Here is a 17,631-nt window from a genome sequence, read left to right as displayed (position 1 = left end):
TTAGTTGTGGAGTTTCAAGTTGTGGAATATATAGGTGTGGAGTTTCTAGTTGTTGAGTGCCTAGTTGTGGAGTTTCTAGCTGTGGAGTTTCTATTGGCGGAGTTTCTAGTTGTGGAGTTTCCATTTGTGGAGTTTCTAGTTGTGGAATTTTTAGTTGTGGAGTATCTAGTTGTGGTGTTTTAAGTTGTGAAGTTTCTAGCTGAGGAGTTTCTAGTTGCGGAGTATCTAGTTGCAGAGTTTCTAGTTGCGGAGTTTCTAGTTGTGGAGTTTCTACTTGTGGAGTTTCTAGTTGTGCAGTTTTTAGTTGCGGAGTTTCTTGTTGTGGAGTTTCAGGTTGTGGAGTTTCTAGCTGTGGAGTTTGTAGTTGTGGAGTATCTAGTTGTGGAGTTTCAGTGTTGAGGAGTTTTTAGTTGTGGATTTTGAAGTTGTAGAGTTCCTAGTTGTGGAGTTTCTAGTGGTGGAGTGTCTAGTTGTTGAGTTTCTAGTTCTGAGTTTCTAGTCGCGAAGTCTCAAGCTGTGGAGTTTCAAGCTGTGGTGTTTCTAGTTGCGGAGTTTCCAGTTGTGGAGTTTCTAGTTGCGGAATTTGTAGTTGTGGAGTATCTAGTTGTTGTGTTTCAAGTTGCGGAGTCTGTAGTTGTGGAGTATCTATTTGTTGGGTTTCAACTTGTGAAGTTTCTAGTTGTGGAGTTTCTGGTTGTTGGGTTTCTAGTTGCCGAGTTTCTAGTTGCGAAGTCTCAAGTTGTGGAGTTTCTAGCTGTGGAAATTCTAGTTGCGGAGCTTCTAGTTGCGGAGTTTCTAGTTGTGGAGTTTCTAGTTGTGGAATTCGTAGTTGTGGAATATCTAGTTGTGGTGTTTCAAATAGTGAAGTTTCTAGCTGTGGAATTTCTAATTGCGGAGTTTCTAGTTGCAGAGTTTCACGTTGCGGAGTTTGCTAGTTGTGGAGTTTCTAGTTGCGGAGTTTCTAGTTGCGGAGTTTCAAGCTGTGGAGTTTCTAGTTGGGGAGTTTGTAGTTGTGGAGTTGCTAGTTGTGGAGTTTCTAGTGGTGGATTTTCTAGCTGTGGAGTTTCTAGTGGCGGAGTTTCTAGTTGCAGAGTTTCTAGTTCTGGACTTTCTAGCTGTGGAGTTTCCAGTTGTGGAATTTCTAGTTGTGGAGTTTCTAGCTGTGGAGTTTCAAGTTGTGGAATTTATAGTTGTGGAGTTTCTATTTGTGGAGTTTCTAGTGGTCGGGTTTCTAGTTGCGGAGTTTCTGGTTGTGGAGTTTCTAGTTGTGGATTTTCTAGTTGTGGAGTTTCTAGTTGCGGAGTTTTAGTTGCAGAGTTTCTAGTTGCGGAGTTTCTAGTTGCAGAGATTCTAGTTGTGGAGTTTCTAGTTGGGGAGTTTCTAGTTGTTGAGTTTCTAGTTGTGAAGTTTATAGTTGTGGGGTTTCTAGCTGTGGAGTTTCTAGTTGCTAAGTTTCTAGTTGCAGAGTTTCTAGTTGCGGAGTTTCTAGTTGAAGAGTTTCTAGTTGCGGAGTTTCTAGTTGTGGAGTTTCTACTTGTGGAGTTTCTAGTTGTGGAGTTTTTAGTTGCGGAGTTTCTGGTTGCGGAGTTTCAGGTTGTGGAGTTTCTAGTGGTGGAGTTTGTAGTTGTGGAGTATCTAGTTGTGGAGTTTCAAGTTGAGGAGTTTTTAGTTGTGGATTTTGAAGTTGTAGAGTTCCTAGTTGTGGAGTTGCTAGTGGTGGAGTTTCTAGTTGTTGAGTTTCTAGTTGCTGAGTTTCTAGTCGCGTAGTCTCAAGTTGTGGAGTTTCTAGCTGTGGAGTTTCTAGTTGCGGAGTTTCCAGTTGTGGAGTTTCTAGTTGCGGAATTTGTAGTTGTGGAATTCGTAGTTGTGGAGTATCTAGTTGTGGTGTTTCAAGTAGTGAAGTTTCTAGCTGTGGAGTTTCTAATTGCGGAGTTTCTAGTTGCAGAGTTTCACGTTGCGGAGTTTTCTAGTTGTGGAATTTCTAATTTCGGAGTTTCTATTTGCGGAGTTTCAAGTTGTGGAGTTTCTAGTTGGGGAGTTTCTAGTTGTGGAGTCCGTAGTTGTGGAGTATCTATTTGTTGGGTTTCAACTTGTGGAGTTTCTAGTTGTGGATTTTGAAGTTGTAGAGTTCCTAGTTGCAGAGTGTCTAGTTGGGAGTTTCTTGTGGCGGAGTTTTCTAGTTGCGGAGTCTGTAGTTGTGGAGTTGCTAGTTGTGGAGTTTCTAGTGGTGGATTTTCTAGCTGTGGAGTTTCTAGTTGCAGAGTCTCTAGTTGCAGAGTTTCTAGTTGTGGACTTTCTAGCTGTGGAGTTTCCAGTTGTAGAATTTCTAGTTGTGGAATTTGTAGTTGTGGAGTATCTATTTGTGGTGTTTCAAGTTGTGGAGTTTCTAGCTGTGGAGTTTCTAGTTGTGGAGCTTCTAGTGGCAGAGTTTCTAGTTGTGGATTTTTCTAGTTGTGAAGATTCTGGTGGCGGAGTTTCAAGTTGTGGAGTTTCTAGTTGTGGAGTTACTAGCTGTAGAGTTTCTAGTTGCGGAGTTTTGAGTTGCGGAGTTTCTAGTTGCCGAGTTTCTGGTTGTGGAGTTTCTAGTTGGAATTTTTAGTTTTCGAGTTTCTAGTTGTAGATTTTCAATTTGCAGAGTTCCTAGTTGTGGAGTTTCTAGTTGAGGGGTTTCTAGTTGTGGAAATTCTAGCTGGGAGTTTCTACTTATGGAATCTCTAGTCGTGGTGTTTTTAGTTGTGTAGTTTCTATCTGAGGAGTTTCTAAATGCAAAGTCTCTAGTTGTGCAGTCTCTAGTTGTGGAGTTTCTAGTTGTGGAGTTTCTAGTTGTGGATTTTCTAGTTGCGGAGTTTCTAGTTGCGGAGTTTCAAGTTGTGGAGTTCCTAGTTACGGAGTTTCTAGTTGAGGGGTTTCTAGCTGTGGAGTTTCTAGTTGCGGAGTTTCCATTTGCAGAGTTTCTAGTTGCGGAGTTTCTAGTTGTGGAGTTTCTAGTAGTGGACTTTTAGTTGTGGAGTTTCAAGTTGAGGAATTTATAGGTGTGGAGTTTCTAGTTGTTGAGTTTCTAGTTGTCGGGTTTCTAGTTGCGGAGTTTCTAGTTGTGGAGTGTCTAGTTGTGGAGCTTTTAGTTGAGGAGTCTCTAGTTGTTGAGTCTCTAGCTGTGGAAATTCTAGTTGTGGAGTTTCTAGTTGCAGAGTTTGTTGTTGCGGAGTTTCTAGATGTGGTGTTTCTAGTTGTGGAGTTTCTGGCTGTGGAGTTTCCAGTTGCGGAGTTTCTAGTTGTGGACTTTCTAGTTGTGAGGTTCGTAGATGTGGAGTTTCTAGTGGTGGAGTTTCAAGTTTTGGAGTCTCTAGTTGTGGAGTTTCTAGTTGTGGAGTTTCTAGTTGCGAACTCTCAAGTTGTAGAGTTTCTAGATGTGGAGTTTCTAGTGGTTGAGTTTCCAGTTGACGAGTTTCTATTTGCGAAGTCTCAAGTTGTGGAGTTTCTAGCTGTAGAGTTTCTAGTTGTGAAGTTATCAGTTGTGCAGTTTCCAGTTGTGGAATTTCTATCTGTGTAGTTTCTAGTTGTGGAGTCTCAATTTAGGAGTTCCTAGTTGTGAAGTCTCTAGTTGTGGTGTTTCTAGTTGTGGAGTGTCTATTTGTGGAGTTTCTAGTTGTGCAGTTTCTAGTTTTGGAGTTTCTAGTTGGAGTTTTTTTGTTTTAGAGTTTCTAGCTGTAGATTTTCTATTTCCAGTGTTTCTAGTTGCGGAGTTTCTAGTTGCAGAGTTTCTAGTTGTGGAGTTTCTAGTTGTGGAGTTTCTAGTTGTGGAGTTTTAGTTGTGGAGTTTCAAGTTGTGGAATTTATAGGTGTCGAGTTTCTAGTTGTTGAGTGTCTAGTTGTGGAGTTTCTAGTTGCGGAGTTTCTAGTTGTGGAGTTTCTAGTTGTGGAGTTTTTAGTTGCGGAGTTTCTGGTTGCGGAGTTTCAGGTTGTGGAGTTTCTAGTGGTGGAGTTTGTAGTTGTGGAGTATCTAGTTGTGGAGTTTCAAGTTGAGGAGTTTTTAGTTATGGATTTTGAAGTTGTAGAGTTCCTAGTTGTGGAGTATCTAGTGGTGGAGTTTCTAGTTGTTGAGTTTCTAGTTGCTGAGTTTCTAGTCGCGAAGTATCAAGTTGTGGAGTTTCTAGCTGTGGAGTTTCTACTTGCGGAGTTTCCAGTTTTGAAGTTTCTAGTTGCGGAATTTGTAGTTGTGGAATTCGTAGTTGTGGAGTATCTAGTTGTGGTGTTTCAAGTAGTGAAGTTTCTAGCTATGGAGTTTCTAATTGCGGAGTTTCTAGTTGCAGAGTGTCACGTTGCGGAGTTTTCTTGTTGTGGAGTTTCTAGTTTGGGAGTTTCAAGTTGTGGAGTTTCTAGTGTTGGAGTTTCTAGTTGTGGAGTCTGTAGTTGTGGAGTATCTATTTGTTGGGTTTCAACTTGTGGAGTTTCTAGTTGTGGAGTTTCTGGTTGTTGGGTTTCTAGTTGCCGAGTTTCTAGTTGCGAAGTCTCAAGTTGTTGAGTTTCTAGCTGTGGAAATTCTAGTTGCGAAGCTTCTAGTTGCGGAGTTTCTAGTTGTGGAACTCGTAGTTGTGGAGTATCTAGCTGTGGAAATTCTAGTTGTGGAGTTTCTAGTTGCAGAGTTTGTTTTTGCGGAGTTTCTAGATGTGGTTTTTCTAGTTGTAGAGTTTCTAGCTGTGGAGTTTCTAGTTGCGGAGTATGTAGTTGCACAGTTTCTAGTTGCGGAGTTTTCTAGTTGTGGAGTTTCTAGTTGTGCAGTCTCTAGATGTTGAGTTTCTTGTTGTGAAGTTTATAGTTGTGGGGTTTCTAGCTGTGGAGTTTCTAGTTGCGAATTTTCTAGTTGCAGAGTTTTTAGTTGCGGAGTTTCTAGTTGCAGAGTTTTTAGTTGTGGAGTTTCTAGTTGGGGAGACTCGAGTTGCAGAGTTTCTGGTTGTGGAGTTTCTAGTTGTGGATTTTCTAGTTGTGGAGTTTTTAGTTGCGGAGTTTCTAGTTGCAGAGTTTCTGGTTGTGGAGTTTCAAGTTGTGTAGTTTCAATCTGTGTAGTTTCTAGTTGTGGAGTCTATATTTGTGGAGTTCCTAGTTGTGGAGTCTCTAGTTGTGGAGTTTCTAGTTGTGGAGTGTCCATTTGTGGAGTTTCTAGTTGTGAAGTTTCTAGTTGTGGAGTTTCTAGTTGGAGTTTTTAGTTTTCGAGTTTCTAGTTGTAGATTTTCTATTTGCAGAGTTCCTAGTTGTGGAGTTTCTAGTTGAGGGGTTTCTAAATGCAAAGTCTCTAGTTGTGCAGTCTCTAGTTGTGGAGTTTCTAGTTGTGGAGTTTCTAGTTGTGGAGTTTTTTGTTGGGGAGTTTCTAGTTGTGAAGTTTCTAGTTGTGGATTTTCTAGTTGCGGAGTTTCTAGTGGCGGAGTTTCCAGTTGGGGAGTTTCTACTTGAGTTTCTAGTTGTGGAGATTCTAGTTGCCGAGTTACTTGTTGCGAAGTCTCAAGTTGTGGAGTTTCTAGCTGTGGAGTTTCTAGTGGTTGAGTTTCCAGTTGACGAGTTTCTATTTGCGAAGTCTCAAGTTGTGGAGTTTCTAGCTGTAGAGTTTCTAGTTGTGAAGTTTTCAGTTGTGCAGTTTCCAGTTGTGGAATTTCTATCTGTGTAGTTTCTAGTTGTGGAGTCTCAATTTTGGAGTTCCTAGTTATGAAGTCTCTAGTTGTGGTGCTTCTAGTTGTGGAGTGTCTATTTGTGGAGTTTCTAATTGTGCAGTTTCTAGTTGTGGAGTTTCTAGTTGGAGTTTTTTTATTATCGAGTTTCTAGCTGTAGATTTTCTATTTCCAGTGTTCCTAGTTGCGGAGTTTCTAGTTGCAGAGTTTCTAGTTGTGGAGTTTCTAGTGGTGGAGTTTCTAGTTGTGGAGTTTTAGTTGTGGAGTTTCAAGTTGTGGAATTTATAGGTGTCGAGTTTCTAGTTGTTGAGTGTCTAGTTGTGGAGTTTCTAGTTGGGGAGTTTCTAGTTTTGGAGTTTCTACTTGTGGAGTTTCTAGTTGTGGAGTTTTTAGTTGCGGAGTTTCTGGTTGCGGAGTTTCAGGTTGTGGAGTTTCTAGTGGCGGAGTTTGTAGTTGTGGAGTATCTAGTTGTGGAGTTTCAAGTTGAGGAGTTTTTAGTTGTGGATTTTGAGTTGTAGAGTTCCTAGTTGTGGAGTTTCTAGTGGTGGAGTTTCTAGTTGTTGAGTTTCTAGTTGCTAAGTTTCTAGTCGCGAAGTATCAAGTTGTGGAGTTTCTAGCTGCGGAGTTTCTAGTTGCGGAGTTTCCAGTTTTGGAGTTTCTAGTTGCGGAATTTGGAGTTGTGGAATTCGTAGTTGTGGAGTATCTAGTTGTGGTGTTTCAAGTAGTGAAGTTTCTAGCTGTGGAGTTTCTAATTGCGGAGTTTCTAGTTGCAGAGTTTCACGTTGCGGAGTTTTCTAGTTGTGGAGTTTCTAGTTTCGGAGTTTCTATTTGCGGAGTTTCAAGTTGTGGAGTTTCTAGTGTGGGAGTTTCTAGTTGTGGAGTCTGTAGTTGTGGAGTATCTATTTGTTGGGTTTCATCTTGTGGAGTTTCTAGTTGTGGAGTTTCTGGTTGTTGGGTTTCTAGTTGCCGAGTTTCTAGTTGCGAAGTCTCAAGTTGTTGAGTTTCTAGCTGTGGAAATTCTAGTTGCGAAGCTTCTAGTTGCGGAGTTTCTAGTTGTGGAATTCGTAGTTGTGGAGTATCTAGCTGTGGAAATTCTAGTTGTGGAGTTTCTAGTTGCAGAGTTTGTTTTTGCGGAGTTTCTAGATGTGGTTTTTCTAGTTGTAGAGTTTCTAGCTGTGGAGTTTCTAGTTGCGGAGTATGTAGTTGCAGAGTTTCTAGTTGCGGAGTTTTCTAGTTGTGGAGTTTCTAGTTGTGCAGTCTCTAGTTGTTGAGTTTCTTGTTGTGAAGTTTATAGTTGTGGGGTTTCTAGCTGTGGAGTTTCTAGTTGCGAATTTTCTAGTTGCAGAGTTTTTAGTTGCGGAGTTTCTAGTTGCAGAGTTTTTAGTTGTGGAGTTTCTAGTTGGGGAGACTCGAGTTGCAGAGTTTCTAGTTGTGGAGTTTCTAGTTAAGGAGTTTTAGTTGTGGAGTTTCAAGTTGTGGAATTTATAGGTGTGGAGTTTCTAGTTGTTGAGTGCCTAGTTGTGGAGTTTCTAGCTGTGGAGTTTCTATTGGCGGAGTTTCTAGTTGTGGAGTTTCCATTTGTGGAGTTTCTAGTTGTGGAATTTGTAGTTGTGGAGTATCTAGTTGTGGTGTTTTAAGTTGTGAAGTTTCTAGCTTTGGAGTTTCTAGTTGCGGAGTATCTAGTTGCAGAGTTTCTAGTTGCGGAGTTTCTAGTTGTGGAGTTTCTACTTGTGGAGTTTCTAGTTGTGGAGTTTTTAGTTGCGGAGTTTCTTGTTGCGGAGTTTCAGGTTGTGGAGTTTTTAGTTGTGGATTTTGAAGTTGTAGAGTTCCTAGTTGTGGAGTTTCTAGTGGTGGAGTTTCTAGTTGTTGAGTTTCTAGTTCTGAGTTTCTAGTCGCGAAGTCTCAAGCTGTGGAGTTTCAAGCTGTGGTGTTTCTAGTTGCGGAGTTTCCAGTTGTGGAGTTTCTAGTTGCGGAGTTTGTAGTTGTGGAGTATCTAGTTGTTGTGTTTCAAGTTGCGGAGTCTGTAGTTGTGGAGTATCTATTTGTTGGGTTTCCACTTGTGGAGTTTCTGAATGTTGGGTTTCTAGTTGCCGAGTTTCTAGTTGCGAAGTCTCAAGTTGTGGAGTTTCTAGCTGTGGAAATTCTAGTTGCGGAGCTTCTAGTTGCGGAGTTTCTAGTTGTGGAGTTTCTAGTTGTGGAATTCGTAGTTGTGGAATATCTAGTTGTGGTGTTTCAAATAGTGAAGTTTCTAGCTGTGGAGTTTCTAATTGCGGAGTTTCTAGTTGCAGAGTTTCACGTTGCGGAGTTTGCTAGTTGTGGAGTTTCTAGTTGCGGAGTTTCTAGTTGCAGAGTTTCAAGCTGTGGAGTTTCTAGTTGGGGAGTTTCTAGTCGCGGAGTTTCTAGTTGTGGAGTTTCTAGTGGTGACTTTTAGTTGTGGAGTTTCAAGTTGAGGAATTTATAGGTGTGGAGTTTCTAGTTGTTAAGTTTTTAGTTTTCGGGTTTCTAGTTGCGGAGTTTCTAGTTGTAGAGTGTCTAGTTGTGGAGCTTTTAGTTGAGGAGTCTGTAGTTGTTTAGTCTCTAGCTGTGGAAATTCTAGTTGTGGAGTTTCTGGTTGCAGAGTTTGTTGTTGCGGAGTTTCCAGATGTGGTGTTTCTAGTTGTGGAGTTTCTGGCTGTGGAGTTTCCAGTTGCGGAGTTTCTAGTTGTGGAGTTTCTAGCTGTGGAGTTTCTAGTTGTGGAGTGTCTATTTGTGGAATTTCTAGTTGTGCAGTTTCTAGTTGTGGAGTTTCTAGTTGTGGAGTTTCTAGTTGTGGAGTTTTAGTTGTGGAGTTTCAAGTTGTGGAATTTATAGGTGTCGAGTTTCTAGTTGTTGAGTGTCTAGTTGTGGAGTTTCTACCTATGGAATCTCTAGTCGTGGTGTTTCTAGTTGTGTAGTTTCTATCTGAGGAGTTTCTAAATGCAGTCTCTAGTTGTACAGTCTCTAGTTGTGCAGTCTCTAGTTGTGGAGTTTCTAGTTGTGGAGTTTCTAGTTGTGGAGTTTTTGTTGGGGAGTTTCTAGTTGTGAAGTTTCTAGTTGTGTATTTTCTAGTTGCGGAGTTTCTAGTTGGGGAGTTTCCAGGTCGGGAGTTTCTACTTGAGTTTATAGTTGTGGATTTTTTAGTTGCAGAGTTTCGAGTTGCAGAGTTTCAAGTTGTGGAGTTTCTAGTTGCGGAGTTTCTAGCTGCGGAGTTTCTAGTTACGGAGTCTCTAGTTGTGCAGTCTCTAGTTGTTGTGTTTATAGTTGCGGAGTTTCTAGTTGTGGAATTTGTAGTTGTGGAGTATCTAGTTGTGGTTTTTCAAGTTGTGGAGTTTCTAGCTGTGGAGTTTCTAGTTGCGGTGTTTCTAGTTACAGAGTTTGTAGTTGCGGAGTTTTCTAGTTGTGGAGCTTCTAGTGGCGGAGTTTCAAGTTGTGGAGTTTCTAGTTACGGGGTTACTAGCTGTGGAGTTTCTAGTGGCGGAGTCTCTAGTTGTGCAGTCTCTAGTTGTTGAGTTGCTAGTTGTGAAGTTTATAGTTGTGGGGTTTCTAGCTGTGGAGTTTCTAGTAGCGGAATTTCTAGTTGCAGAGTTTCTACTTGCGGAGTTTCTAGTTGCAAAGATTCTAGTTGTGGAGTTTCTAGTGGGGAGTTTCTAGTTGCGGAGTTTCTAGTTGTGGAGTTTCTAGTAGCGGAATTTGTAGTTTTGGAGTCTGTAGTTGTGGAGTATCTATTTGTTGGGTTTCAAGTTGTGGAGTTTCTAGTTGTGGAGTTTCTAGCTGTGGAGTTTCTAGTGGTTGAGTTTCCAGTTGACGAGTTTCTATTTGCGAAGTCTCAAGTTGTGGAGTTTCTAGCTGTAAAGTTTCTAGTTGCAGAGTTTCTAGTTGCGGAGTTTTCAGTTGTGGAGTTTCTAGTTGTGGAACTTCAATCTGTGTAGTTTCTAGTTGAGGAGTCCCAATTTTGGAGTTCCTAGTTGTGGAGTCTCTAGTTGTGGTGTTTATAGTTGTGGAGTGTCTATTTGTGAAGTTTCTAGTTGTGCAGTTTCTAGTTGTGGAGTTTCTAGTTGGTGTTTTTTGTTTTCGAGTTTCTAGTTGTAGATTTTCTATTTGCAGAGTTCCTAGTTGTGGGGTTTCTAGTTGTGGAAATTCTAGCTGTGGAGTTTCTACTTATGGAATCTCTAGTCGTGGAGTTTCTAGTTGTGTAGTTTCTATCTGAGGAGTTTCTAAATGCAAAGTCTCTAGTGGTGCAGTGCAGAGTTTCTAGTTGTGGAGTTTCTAGTTGTGGAGTTTCTTGTTGGGGAATTTCTAGTTGTGAAGTTTCTAGTTGTGAATTTTCTAGTTGCGGAGTTTCTAGTTGCGGAGTATCCAGTTGGGGAGTTTCTACATGAGTTTATAGTTGTGTATTTTCTAGTTGCAGAGTTTCTAGTTGCAGAGTTTCAAGTTGTGGAGTTTCTACTTGCGGAGTTTCTAGCTGCGGAGTTTCTAGTGGCGGAGTCGCTAGTTGTGCAGTCTCTAGTTGTTGAGTTTCTAGTTGTGAAGTTTCTAGTTGAGGGGTTTCTAGCTGTGAAGTTTCTAGTTGCAGAGTTTCTATTTGCAGAGTTTCTAGTTGCGGAGTTTCTAGTTGCAGAGTTTCTAGTTGGGGAGTTTCTAGTTGCGGAGTTTCTAGTTGTGGAGTTTCTAGTTGTTGAGTTTCTAGTTGTCAGATTTCTAGTTGCGGAGTTTCTAGTTGTGGAGTGTCTAGTTGTGGAGCTTTTAGTTGAGGAGTCTCTAGTTGTTGAGTCTCTAGCTGTGGAAATTCTAGTTGTGGAGTTTCTAGTTGCAGAGTTTGTTATTGCGGAGTTTCTAGATGTGGTTTTTCTAGTTGTAGAGTTTCTGGCTCTGGAGTTTCCAGTTGCGCAGTTTCTAGTTGTGAGGTTTGTAGTTGTGGAGTTTCTAGTGGTGGAGTTTCTAGTTGTGGAGTTTCTAGTTGTTGAGTTTCTAGTTGACGAGTTTCTATTTGCGAAGTCTCAAGTTGTGGAATTTCTAGCTGTGGAGTTTCTAGTTGCGGAGTTTGTAGTTGCGAAGTTTCCAGTTGCAGAGTTTTTAGTTGTGGAGATTCTAGTTGCCGAGTTTCTTGTTGCGAAGTCTCAAGTTGTGGAGTTTCTAGCTGTGGAGTTTCTAGTTGCAGAGCTTCTAGTTGTGGAGTATCTAGTTGTGGTGTTTCAAGTTGTGGAGTTTTTAGCTGTGGAGTTTCTAGTTCTCGAGTTTCTAGCTGTGGAGTTTCTAGTTGTTGAGTTTCTAGTTGACGAGTTTCTATTTGCGAAGTCTCAAGTTGTGGAGTTTCTAGTTGTGGAGTTTCTAGTTGTGGAGTTTCTAGTTGTGGAATTTGTATTTGTGGAGTATCTAGTTGTGGTGTTTCAAGTTGTGGAGTTTCTAGCTGTGGAGTTTCTAGTTGCGGAGTTTCTAGTGGCAGAGTTTCTAGTTGCGGAGTTTTCTAGTTGTGGAGATTCTAGTGGCGGAGTTTCAAGTTGTAGATTTTCTAGTTGCGGAGTTACTAGCTGTAGAGTTTCTAGTTGCGGAGTCTCTAGTTGTGCAGTCTCTAGTTGTTGAGTTGCTAGTTGTGAAGTTTCTAGTTGTGGGGTTTCTAGCTGTGGAGTTTCTAGTTGCGGAGTTTCTAGTTGCAGAGTTTCTAGTTGCGGAGTTTATGGTTGCAGAGATTCAAGTTGTGTAGTTTCTAGTTGGGGAGTTTCTAGTTGTGGAGTTTTAGTTGTGGAGTTTCAAGTTGTGGAATTTATAGGTGTCGAGTTCCTGGTTCTTGAGTTTCTAGTTGCTGAGTTTCTAGTCGCGAAGTCTCAAGTTGTGGAGTTTCTAGCTGTGGAGTTTCTAGTTATGGAGTTTCCAGTTGTGGAGTTTCTAGTTGCGGAATTTGTAGTTGTGGAATTCGTAGTTGTGGAGTATCTAGTTGTGGTGTTTCAAGTAGAGAAGTTTGTAGCTGTGGAGTTTTTAATTGCGGAGTTTCTAGTTGCAGAGTTTCACGTTGCGGAGTTTTCTAGTTGTGGAGTTTCTAGTTTCGGAGTTTCTATTTGCGGAGTTTCAAGTTGTGGTGTTTCTAGTTGAAAGTTTCTAGTTGTGGAGTCTGTAGTTGTGGAGTATCTATTTGTTGGGTTTCAACTTGTGGAGTTTCTAGTTGTGGAGTTTCTGCTTGTTGGGTTTCTAGTTGGCGAGTTTCTAGTTGCGAAGTCTCAAGTTGTGGAGTTTCTATCTGTGGAAATTCTATTTGCGGATTTTCTAGTTGCAGAGTTTTTAGTTGCGGAGTTTCTATTTGCAGAGTTTCTAGTTGTGAAGTTTCTAGTTGGGGAGATTCGAGTTGCAGAGTTTCTAGTTGTGGAGTTTCTAGTTGTGCAGTTTTAGTTGTAGAGTTTTAAGTTGTGGAATTTATAGGTGTGGAGTTTCTAGTTGTTGAGTGTCTAGTTGTGGAGTTTCTAGCTGTGGAGTTTGTAGTCGTTGAGTTTCCAGTTGACGAGTTTCTATTCGCGAAGTGTCAAGTTGTGGAGTTTCTAGCTGTAAAGTTTCTAGTTGCGGAGTTTCTAGTTGTGGAGTTTCCAGTTGTGGAGTTTACAGTTGTGGAATTTGTAGTTGTGGAGTATCTGGTTGTGGTGTTTTAAGTTGTGAAGTTTCTAGCTGTGGAGTTTCTAGTTGCGGAGTATCTAGTTGCAGAGTTTCTAGTTGCGGAGTTTCTAGTTGTGGGGTTTCTACTTGTGGAGTTTCTAGTTGTGGAGTTTTAGTTGCGGAGTTTCTGGTTGCGGAGTTTCAGGTTGTGGAGTTTCTAGCTGTGGAGTTTGTAGTTGTGGAGTATCTAGTTGTGGAGTTTCAAGTTGAAGAGTTTTTAGTTGAGGATTTTGAAGTTGTAGAGTTCCTAGTTGTGGAGTTTCTAGTGGTGTAGTTTCTAGTTGTTGAGTTTCTAGTTCTGAGTTTCTTGTCGCGAAGTCTCAAGTTGCGGAGTTTCTAGCTGTGCAGTTTCTAGTTGCGGAGTTCCCAGTTGTGGAGTTTCTAGTTGCGGAATTTGTAGTTGTGGAGTATCTAGTTGTGGTGTTTCAAGTTGCGGAGTCTGTAGTTGTGGAGTATCTATTTGTTGGGTTTCAACTTGTGGAGTTTCTAGTTGTGGAGTTTCTGCTTGTTGGGTTTCTAGTTGCCGAGGTTCTAGTTGCGAAGTCTCAAGTTGTGGAGTTTCTATCTGTGGAAATTCTAGTTGCGGAGCTTCTTGTTGCGGAGTTTTTAGTTTGTGGAGTTTCTACTTGTTGAATTCGTAGTTGTGGAATATCTAGTTGTGGTGTTTCAAATAGTGAAGTTTCTAGCTGTGGAGTTTCTAATTGCGAAGTTTCTAGTTGCAGAGTTTCACGTTGCGGAGTTTTCTAGTTGTGGAGTTTCTAGTTGCGGAGTTTCTAGTTGCGGAGTTTCAAGTTGTGGAGTTTCTAGTTGGGGAGTTTCTAGTTGTGGAGTTTGTAGTTGTGGAGTATCTAGTTCTGGAGTTTCAAATTGTAGAGTTTCTAGTTGCGGAGTGTCTAGTTGGGAGTTTCTAGTTGCGGAGTTTTCTAGTTGCGGAGTCTGTAGTTGTGGAGATGCTAGTTGTGGAGTTTCTCGTCGTGGATTTTCTAGCTGTGGAGTTTCTAGTTGCGGAGTTTCTAGTTGCAGAGTTTCTAGTTGTGGACTTTCTAGATGTGGAGTTTCCAGTTGTGGAATTTCTAGTTGTGGAGTTCCAAGTTGTGGAATTTATAGGTGTGGAGTTTCTGTTTGTGGAGTTTCTAGTGGTCGGGGTTCTAGTTGCGGAGTTTCTAGTTGTGGAGTTTTTAGTTGTGGATTTTCTAGTTGTGGAGTTTTTAGTTGCGGAGTGTTTAGTTGCGGAGTTTCTGGTTGTGGAGTTTCAAGTTGTGTAGTTTCAATCTGTATAGTTTCTAGTTGTGGAGTCTCAATTTGTGCAGTTCCTAGTTGTGGAGTTTCTAGCTGTGGAGTTTCTAGTTGTGGAGTTTCTAGTTGGAGTTTTTAGTTGTCGAGTTTCTAGTTGTGGATTTTCTATTTTCAGAGTTCCTAGTTGTGGAGTTTCTAGTTGAGGGGTTTCTAGTTGTGGAAATTCTAGCTGTGGAGTTTCTACTTATGGAATCTCTATTTGTGGTGTTTTTAGTTGTGTTGTTTCTATCTGAGGAGTTTCTAAATGCAAAGTCCAGAGTTGTGCAGTCTCTAGTTGTGTAGTTTCTAGTTGTGGAGTTTCTAGTTGTGGAGTTTTTTGTTGGGGAGTTTCTAGTTGTGAAGTTTCTAGTTCTGTATTTTCTAGTTGCGGAGTTTCTAGTTGCGGAGTTTCCAGTTGGGGAGTTCCTACTTGAGTTTATAGTTGTGGATTTTCTAGTTGCAGAGTTTCGAGTTGCAGAGTTTCAAGTTGTGGACTTTCTAGTTGCGGAGTTTCCAGCTGCGGAGTTTTTAGTTGCGGAGTCTCTAGTTGTGCAGTCTCTAGTTGTTGAGTTTCTAGTTGTGAAGTTTATAGTTGTGGGGTTTCTAGCTGTGTTGTTTCTAGTTGCGGAGTTTCTAGTTGCAAAGTTTCTAGTTGCGGAGATTCTAGTTGTTAAGTTTCTAGTTGGGGAGTTTCTAGTTGCGGAGTTTCTAGTTGTGGAGATTCTAGTTGCGAAATTTGTAGTTGTGGAGTATCTAGTTGTGGTGTTTCAAGTTGTGGAGTCTGTGGTTGTGGAGTATCTATGTGTTGGGTTTCAAGTTGTGGAGTTTCTAGTTGTGGAGTTTCTAGCTGGGGAGTTTCTAGTGGTTGAGTTTCCAGTTGACGAGTTTCTATTTGCGAAGTCTCAAGTTGTGGAGTTTCTAGCTGTAAAAATTCTAGTTGCAGAGTTTCTAGTTGTGAAGTTTCCAGTTGTGGAGTTTCCAGTTGTGGAATTTCAATCTGTGTAGTTTCTAGTTGTGGAGTCTCAATTTTGGAGTTCTTAGTTGTGGAGTCTCTAGTTGTGGTGTTTATAGTTGTGGAGTGTCTATTTGTGAAGTTTCTAGTTGTGCAGTTTCTAGTTGTGGAGTTTCTAGTTGGAGTTTTTTGTTTTCGAGTTTCTAGTTGTAGATTTTCTATTTGCAGAGTTCCTAGTTGTGGAGTTTCTAGTTGAGGGGTTTCTAGTTGTGGAAATTCTAGCTGAAGAGTTTCTACTTATGGAATCTCTATTTGTGTTGTTTTTAGTTGTGTTGTTTCTATCTGAGGAGTTTCTAAATGCAAAGTCCAGAGTTGTGCAGTCTCTAGTTGTGTAGTTTCTAGTTGTGGAGTTTCTAGTTGTGGAGTTTTTTGTTGGGGAGTTTCTAGTTGTGAAGTTTCTAGTTCTGTATTTTCTAGTTGCGGAGTTTCTAGTTGCGGAGTTTCCAGTTGGGGAGTTCCTACTTGAGTTTATAGTTGTGGATTTTCTAGTTGCAGAGTTTCGAGTTGCAGAGTTTCAAGTTGTGGACTTTCTAGTTGCGGAGTTTCTAGCTGCGGAGTTTTTAGTTGCGGAGTCTCTAGTTGTGCAGTCTCTAGTTGTTGAGTTTCTAGTTGTGAAGTTTATAGTTGTGGGGTTTCTAGCTGTGTTGTTTCTAGTTGCGGAGTTTCTAGTTGCAAAGTTTCTAGTTGCGGAGATTCTAGTTGTTAAGTTTCTAGTTGGGGAGTTTCTAGTTGCGGAGTTTCTAGTTGTGGAGATTCTAGTTGCGAAATTTGTTGTTGTGGAGTATCTAGTTGTGGTGTTTCAAGTTGTGGAGTCAGTGGTTGTGGAGTATCTATGTGTTGGGTTTCAAGTTGTGGAGTTTCTAGTTGTGGAGTTTCTAGCTGGGGAGTTTCTAGTGGTTGAGTTTCCAGTTGACGAGTTTCTATTTGCGAAGTCTCAAGTTGTGGAGTTTCTAGCTGTAAAAATTCTAGTTGCAGAGTTTCTAGTTGTGAAGTTTCCAGTTGTGGAGTTTCCAGTTGTGGAATTTCAATCTGTGTAGTTTCTAGTTGTGGAGTCTCAATTTTGGAGTTCCTAGTTGTGGAGTCTCTAGTTGTGGTGTTTATAGTTGTGGAGTGTCTATTTGTGAAGTTTCTAGTTGTGCAGTTTCTAGTTGTGGAGTTTCTAGTTGGAGTTTTTTGTTTTCGAGTTTCTAGTTGTAGATTTTCTATTTGCAGAGTTCCTAGTTGTGGGGTTTCTAGTTGTGGAAATTCTAGCTGTGGAGTTTCTACTTATGGAATCTCTAGTCGTGGAGTTTCTAGTTGTGTAGTTTCTATCTGAGGAGTTTCTAAATGCAAAGTCTCTAGTGGTGCAGTGCAGAGTTTCTAGTTGTGGAGTTTCTTGTTGGGGAGTTTCTAGTTGTGAAGTTTCTAGTTGTGGATTTTCTAGTTGCGGAGTTTCTAGTTGCGGAATATCCAGTTGGGGAGTTTCTACATGAGTTTATAGTTGTGTATTTTCTAGTTGCAGAGTTTCTAGTTGCAGAGTTTCAAGTTGTGGAGTTTCTACTTGCGGAGTTTCTAGCTGCGGAGTTTCTAGTGGCGGAGTCGCTAGTTGTGCAGTCTCTAGTTGTTGAGTTTCTAGTTGTGAAGTTTCTAGTTGAGGGGTTTCTAGCTGTGAAGTTTCTAGTTGCAGAGTTTCTCTTTGCAGAGTTTCTAGTGGCGGAGTTTCTAGTTGCAGAGTTTCTAGTTGGGGAGTTTCTAGTTGCGGAGTTTCTAGTTGTGGAGTTTCTAGTTGTTGAGTTTCTAGTTGTCAGATTTCTAGTTGCGGAGTTTCTAGTTGTGGAGTGTCTAGTTGTGGAGATTTTAGTTGAGGAGTCACTAGTTGTTGAGTCTCTAGCTGTGGAAATTCTAGTTGTGGAGTTTCTAGTTGCAGAGTTTGTTGTTGCGGAGTTTCTAGATGTGGTGTTTCTAGTTGTAGAGTTTCTGGCTCTGGAGTTTTCAGTTGCGCAGTTTCTAGTTGTGAGGTTTGTAGTTGTGGAGTTTCTAGTGGTGGAGTTTCTAGTTGTGGAGTTTCTAGTTGTTGAGTTTCTAGTTGACGAGTTTCTATTTGCGAAGTCTCAAGTTGTGGAATTTCTAGCTGTGGAGTTTCTAGTTGCGGAGTTTGTAGTTGCGAAGTTTCCAGTTGCAGAGTTTTTAGTTGTGGAGATTCTAGTTGCCGAGTTTCTTGTTGCGAAGTCTCAAGTTGTGGAGTTTCTAGCTGTGGAGTTTCTAGTTGCAGAGTTTCTAGTTGTGGAGTTTCTAGTTGTGAAGTTTCTAGTTGGGAAATTTGTAGTTGTGGAGTATCTAGTTGTGGTGTTTCAAGTTGTGGAGTTCTTAGCTGTGGAGTTTCTAGTTGTGGAGTTTCTAGTGGCAGAGTTTCTTGTTGCGGAGTTTTCTAGTTGTGGAGATTCTAGTTGCCGAGTTTCTTGTTGTGAAGTTTCTAGTTGCGGAGTTACTAGCTGTGGAGTTTCTTGTTGCGGAGTCTCTAGTTGTGCAGTCTATAGTTGTTGAGTTGCTAGTTGTGAAGTTTATAGTTGTGGGGTTTCTAGGTGTGGAGTGTCTAGTTGCGGAGTTTCTAGTTGCAGAGTTTCTAGTTGCGGAGTTTCTAGTTGCAGAGATTCTAGTTGTGGAGTTTCTAGTTGGGGAGTTTCTAGTTGTGGAGTTTCTAGTTGCGGAGTTTTTAGTTGCGGAGTTTCTGGTTGCGGAGTTTCAGGTTGTGGAGTTTCTAGCTGTGGAGTTTGAAGTTGTGGAGTATCTAGTTGTGGAGTTTCAAGTTGAAGAGTTTTTAGTTGTGGATTTTGAAGTTGTAGAGTTCCTAGTTGTGGAGTTTCAAGTGGTGTAGTTTCTAGTTGTTGAGTTTCTAGTTCTGAGTTTCTAGTCGCGAAGTCTCAAGTTGCGGAGTTTATAGCTGTGCAGTTTCTAGTTGCGGAGTTCCCAGTTGTGGAGTTTCTAGTTGCGGAATTTGTAGTTGTGGAGTATCTAGTTGTGCCGTTTCAAGTTGCGGAGTCTGTAGTT

The sequence above is a fragment of the Rhipicephalus microplus genome, unplaced genomic scaffold (genome assembly GCF_043290135.1).
Source record: "Rhipicephalus microplus isolate Deutch F79 unplaced genomic scaffold, USDA_Rmic scaffold_12, whole genome shotgun sequence".
In the NCBI taxonomy this organism is placed as follows: Eukaryota; Metazoa; Arthropoda; class Arachnida; order Ixodida; family Ixodidae; genus Rhipicephalus; species Rhipicephalus microplus.
Note: the sequence above shows the minus strand (reverse complement) of the source record.